The sequence below is a fragment of the Apodemus sylvaticus genome, chromosome 5 (genome assembly GCF_947179515.1).
Source record: "Apodemus sylvaticus chromosome 5, mApoSyl1.1, whole genome shotgun sequence".
NCBI classification, from domain to species: Eukaryota; Metazoa; Chordata; class Mammalia; order Rodentia; family Muridae; genus Apodemus; species Apodemus sylvaticus.
In genome coordinates this window covers 68,250,656-68,257,392 of record NC_067476.1, presented here as the reverse complement: position 1 = coordinate 68,257,392, position 6,737 = coordinate 68,250,656, and the positions used below count along the sequence as shown (strand labels likewise).

General features: G+C 36.7%; 1 pseudogene; it reads right to left on the bottom strand.

Moving 5' to 3' along the window:
• Positions 1–5,154: 5,154 nt before the first annotated feature.
• Positions 5,155–6,063, bottom strand: LOC127684815 (olfactory receptor 10AG1-like; annotated as a pseudogene).
• Positions 6,064–6,737: the final 674 nt, after the last annotated feature.

Here is a 6,737-nt window from a genome sequence, read left to right as displayed (position 1 = left end):
TTCAAACAATCAGGTTAAAATGGTGGCCATTTCCACTGTGTTACTAGGTTCTCTCCTAGTTGGAGAGAACCCCATAGGGTTGGCTTGGGCTTCTAGTATAGGGTACTCAGTTAAATAATGTCATACAGATAACGATAGATACAGATACATAGGAGATGAAAAAGTCCATCACGGCCCTGTGGAATTCCCTAACCTACTTGACAGAAGTATTCTCACAGAAGAGGCCTAGATATGCTATTCTTCCAGCAGGGAGGATGCTTTACAGCCTTAGATAATAATATTGTTTCCATTTGATCATCGATCTCAAATGCAAAGGGGTTGTTAAAAAAATCCATGGCTTTAATCAGAAAGAGGATGTAAGACAGATACTACTGATGTTATCTGTGACGTGTGGACTACCACTACAAAACCATCCTCCCCATCTGGGAAACCCCTTATCACTTGAAGTTTCTCCAGGCCAAGACCTTATGCTCTGCCTTCCTTCCATCTCCTCTTTAGCTGTCCTCTCTCCCCGCCCCCCCTCCTTCTCTCTCAAAATTCATTATCAACTTTCTGCCTCTTATTCTGTTTTATAATTTTCTGTGCCGTCCTTTATAGTGTTTCCTCTAAGCCATGTTTCCAAGCCTTAAATTTCTCTTTCTGTTGTTCATGCTGCTCTTCAGTTTCCTGTATCTTCTTTTCTAAACCCTGCTTCCATAAATATAGCTTCTTTTTATGTTGTAATTCTGATATTTCAACATCTACCTTATTTTCATTTGCTAGCTTTCATAAATTATCTTCTAGACTTTGCTTTCAAATTTTATCACTATCTCCTTACTGTTCAGTCTGATCTGTGAATTGTTGAATTCTTTTTTCTAGTGTCTCTTCAACCAACAAATTGGGAAAGATCTTCACCAACCCTACATCAGATAGAGGGCTAATATCCAATATATATAAAGAACTCAAGAAGTTAGACTCCAGAAAACCAAATAACTCTATAAAAAAATGGAGTACAGAGTTAAACAAAGAATTTTCACCTGAAGAACTTTGGATGGCGGAGAAGCATCTTAAAAATGCTCAACTTCATTAGTCATTAGGGAAATGCAAATCAAAACAACCCTGAGATTTCACCTTACACCAGTCAGAATAGCTAAGATTAAAAATTCAGGAGACAGCAGATGTTGGCGAGGATGTGAAGAAAGAGAAACACTCCTCCACTGCTGGTGGGGTTGCAAATTGGTACAACCACTCTGGAAATCAGTCTGGCGGTTCCTCAGAAAACTGGGCACCTCACTTCCAGAAGATCCTGCTATACCACTCCTGGGCATATACCCAGAAGATTCCCCAGCATGTAATAAGGATGCATGTTCCACTATGTTCATAGCAGCCCTATTTATAAATAAAAAATGTATTGAATAAAAAAAATGCCCAAAAGATATTTATTGTGTTTCTCAGCTTTAAGTATCAAAAGATTAAATATCACTCATTATTATATCAATGAATTACCTGGTCCGGGCCCTTTGCCATTGTCTCCTGATTCTTTATTCACAGGAATGGGATGAGTTTAGAAAGACCCTTGTCTTCTGTGTCCCTCTGCTGATCTCAGGTAAGCCACAGCAAGGAGTCTAGAGACTAGTCTAGCTGTGCTATACCCTGGGGGTTGGGGAAGCACAGTGGGGGTGAAGGATGCAGGGAAGGAAACATCTGAAGGCTCTTTTCAAGGTAGATGCCCTATTAGTTCACTGTGTCTGCTCCAAAACTATCTCACAGGCAGTTGTGCTCCAGGGTCTCCTGTCCCTCCCTGCAGTTCTTATACAGTGTAGCTCCAGGCTGAGGTGCTGCCCCTGTCCTTAGCTCTCTGTCTGAGGGTTTAGGGGAGGGAGCTTCTCTGCCATTCTTGGTAGGCCCCTCAGATCCAGTCAGCTTCCAATCCACATTGCTTCAGCTGATGTATAGCTGCCCAAGTCCTATTCAGGGATTGAGAGGTAGTGAACATTTATTTATCCCAGGTTAGTTGAGTTTAAATCAATATACTTGGCACTCCTTTGTTGTGGTGAATCTCTAACACAAATTAGCCCTAGCAAAGAAACACAACTCAATATGAATACAGTCTGCACTCTTAGATTGGGCAGATCTACCATTACAGAAGAGTAATTCTTTGGAGGCAGGGGAGAGGAGAAATGGGATGAAGAACTGTGAGAGGAGGTACCATAAGAAGAGGCAATGCCTGGATTTTAAATAAATAAACAAATAAATAAATAAAATTGCTTTAAAAAAGATAATTAAAGTTTTTCTAGCATTTAATAAAAATAAGTACATAGTGTATGTACATGTATGTGACACAATAAGGACCATACTAAGAGGTAAGTCCATAGCACTGAGTGCCTACATAAGAAAAACTGGAGAGATCTGATGCCAGCAACTTAATATCTCACCTAAAACTCTTATATTAAAAGAAGATATCACACCCAAAAGGAGTAGATAGCAAGAAACAATCAAACTCAGAGAAGAAAACAAAGTAGGCACAAGAAATAAAATAATACAAAAAAATCAATAAAGAAGGAGTTAGTTCTTTCAGAAATTTGATTGGCAAAACCTATTCAAATTAACAAACACTGAGAGAAAATCTCCACATTAATAGGATTAGAAATATATATATGGCTGGGCAGTGTTGGCACACGCCTGTAATCCCAGCACTCTGGGAGGCAGAGGCAGGCAGATTTCTGAGTTTGAGGCCAGCCTGGTCAACAGAGTGAGGTCTAGAACAGCCAGGGTTAGACAGAGAAACCCTGTATCGAAAAAAACCAAAATCCAAAAAAAAGAAAAAGAAAAGAAAAGAAATAAAAATGTGCACAAGAACAACAAAAAGAAGAAATCCAGAGAATCGTAAGGTCATACTTTTAAAACTTGTTTTCATCTACATTATTAAATGTCAAAGAAATGCCTAATTATCTCAGTACACACTACTTACAAAAGTTAAATCTAGATCAGTTATGCCATCAGACATGAATTTAAATAGATCTACAACCTCAAGTGAAATATCACCAGTAAGCAATATCTTACAAGAACAACAACAAACCACAACAATAAAACAACTATGGAAAACAAAACAAAACCAAACAGGTGGTGATTATTTTAGTGGATAACCCACCAAACTTTTAAATAAAAGTTAATACAAACATTCAATACATTGTTTCAAAAAATAATTTCAAAAAGCAAAAATTTCATTTCCATATATTTTTTAAAGATTTATTTATTCATTTTATGTGCATGAGTACATTGTAGCTAGACAGATGGTTGTGAGCCATCATGTGGTTGTCAAGTATTGAACTCAGGACCTCTGCTTGTTCCAGACACTCTAGCTCAGACCCAAAGATTTATTTATTATTACATGTAAGTACACTGTAGCTGTCTTCATACACACCAGAAGAGGGCATCAGATCTCATTACTATTGGTTGTAAGCCACCAGGTGGTTGCTAGGATTTGAACTCTAGAAATTAGGAAGAATAGTCAGTGCTCATAACCACTGAGCCATCTCTCTAGCCCTATGTGTACATTTTCTTATGTATGTATGTACATGTGGTATGTACAATGTGTGCATGTGGAAGCATGTACTTTCACAGAAGTCAGAAAAGCATATCAGTTGTCCTTCTGTAGCTGTCCTCCACACATTAATTTTTAATGAGAGTATTCTCCATTTAATTGAAACTAGACGGGCCACACACAAGGCCACACACATATCTCTTCCTCATAGTACTGAGACAAAAGTCAAATGTGTGGTCATGCCAACATTTTAACATAGATGATGGGTAGTTAAACTTAGGATATATGATTACAGAGAAAACCGTCTTGCCCACTGAACCATCTTATCAATGGCCACGTTTATATATGTGTGTATATATATACACACATATATATATATACATGTATATATATGTATATATTTATATGTATATATAATCAAATTGGAAGCTTGTGTAATAAGAGATTCATTGAAAACTATGCCAGTTGAAGACACAACTAATAGAAGTTAAATGTAATAAATATATTATAAAGACACTTGTACATTGATATTATGCATGTGAAGAAAATAAGCAGATTTTAACATAGTGTTATGGCTGAGCACTATACTAATTAATATTAGGTTGAAATATTTGTGTCACATTTATTTATGTTGTGACAAATACAGAAGATGCCAGAACTATGAAAAACAGTATATTAATATTAATCTTATTAATTCATTTAACAATTCAGCAAAGCATATTGATATTAATTTTTATTAATAATTTTATTAATAATTAATTTTATATAATGTTGAATGAAAGAATACCACCATATATTGACATATATGTTAAAATATTAAGATAAATATTTACCTGTGCATTTTTAACACAAATTTCAATAATTAGAAATGTCCTCTTCTTTGAATGTCTGATAGAATTCTGCACTGAAACCATCTGGTCCTGTGCTTTTTTTGGTTGGAAGACTTTCTATGACTCCTTCTATTTCTTTAGGCATTATGGGACTGTTTAGATGGTCTAATTGGTCCTGATTTAATTTTGGTATTTGGTATCTGTCAAGGAAATTGTCCATTTGCTCCAGATTCTCCAGTTGTGTTGAGTACAGGCTCTTGTAGAAGGATCTGATGATATTTTGGATTTCCTCAGTTTCCGTTGTTACATTTGAAATGTAAATAAAAATATATCAATAAAAAAATTAACAATGTAAAAATTTTCAACTAGCAAAGTACAATTTCAAGGTTATAGAGACATAAAAAAAAAAAAAAAAAAAAAAAAAAGAGCTCGCAGCCCCATAGGAAGAACCAACCAGTACCCAGAGTTCCCAGGGACTAAAAGACCAACCAGAGGGACTCCAGCTGCATATGTAGCAGAAGATGGCTTTGTTGGACATCAAAGAGAGGAGAGCCCTTGGTTCTGAGCTCAAGGCCCCAGTTATAGTTAAATTCCAGGACAGGGAATCAAGAATGGATAGGTTGGTGAGCAGGGGAAGTAGGAGTGGGATAGGGTATTTTTGGAGGTGAAACCTGGAAAGGGGTACATTTTCTTATGTATGTATGTACATGTGGTATGTACAATGTGTGCATGTGGAAGCATGTACTTTCACAGAAGTCAGAAAAGCATATCAGTTGTCCTTCTGTAGCTGTCCTCCACACATTAATTTTTGTGTGTAAAATGTAAATAAAGAAAATATCTTAAAAAAAAAAAGGAGTTGAACATGCAGATCACAATGGTATAGAGCACAGAAAATAGTTTGTTAGTTCCTGGAGAATTGGTGGACTTTAGCCTCAAATAAGTAATAGTGATTGATCTAAAAGCCCACAAACAACACACTCAAATTAAAGAACATATTGAAAAAGCTTTTGCCTGTCATGCAGCTCTTGGCCACTTCAGGATGGTGGTAATGATTTTGCTATAAGAAGCAAGTATCAACATACAATGGCCTGCCACAAAGAAGATCATGATCATAGACAGACAACTCATTAAGGGAAATGTCTCCAGAGGCCAGCTTGAGAGTTGGTGGTATGTCACGGAAGAAAGGGTGGATTTGGTTAGAATTGCAGAAATGTAGAGAGAAAATCTGATAAGTTTGTCCAAACACTGAGCCAGGAGCGTGATGCAAGCTGTATGGACTCTACTGGGTTCATGAGTAAGGGATGCAGAGTGCATCAGAATGGTTATAGGCCATCACAACCAGAAGGAAACATTCAATGGTTCCCTCAAGAAGTAAGAAGCAGGTTTGTGTCACATAGGCTACGTTGGATACATTTCTAGTGTGACTACCAATGTTGAACAGGATCCTGGGAGGAGTGACTGATATAAAATAGATTTCCAGAGAAGAAAAGCTTAGCATAAAAATATACATGGGCATAAAAATATTCTGTAGTGCAGGATCAATATTCATAAAGATAGTAGTGAAGCTGATTCCAATTATGGTAATTAAGTAAATTATACAGAGCTTTCCAACCTAAGCCCCTGGAGCTTGGGAAGTTCAGAAAATCCCAGAAGGATGAATTTTGCCACTATAGATGCCTTTTCTTCTGCCCTGCTCTCTGTGTGTTCCATGCTTGAAACTGATTCACTCAGTAGTACAAGTCACATTATTTTATTTGGTTTTTCTTATGTTACATATAGGAGGCTACAGGTACCACAGATCAGAAGTTCCTAAAATTTTTGAAAGAATGACAAAAAAAAAAGAAAGAAAGAAACCATAGCAAATATATTCCCTCAATGTTAAATCTATTTTTTCTAGTCAGAATAAGCAGTGACATTTTTCAGTTTTTATTTATTTATTTATTTACATATTCATTTGTGTTGGTGTTTGGGAATTCCCACACAAACCACTCAGACTCCCAATTCAGCCATTTTTTTTTCCTGAAAATCCTTGAAATGAGTTAAAACTAAGTCAAGGGGTAAATGGCCAGCAGATGAAGTTTTAACCATTTCCACTTGGAATGTGAAACACAGAGCATCAATCAAGCAAATAAATGAAACTATGGATATAAACTGACTGGCATGAACAATCAGAACATCAAGCATGACATCCTGTTGATATTAATACCAACAGGACTATCAACAGGACAAACATTAGAATTGAGAGAGTTGGGGGAGGATTGAAAACCAAGATTTCCCACCAAAAATATACAGCTATTCCACCAAAGCGACTCAGATATCCCACCCAAAATGGGTTTCAAAGATAGGCACAATGCTGTGCATTGGGGTTCTCAGACCAGAGTCCC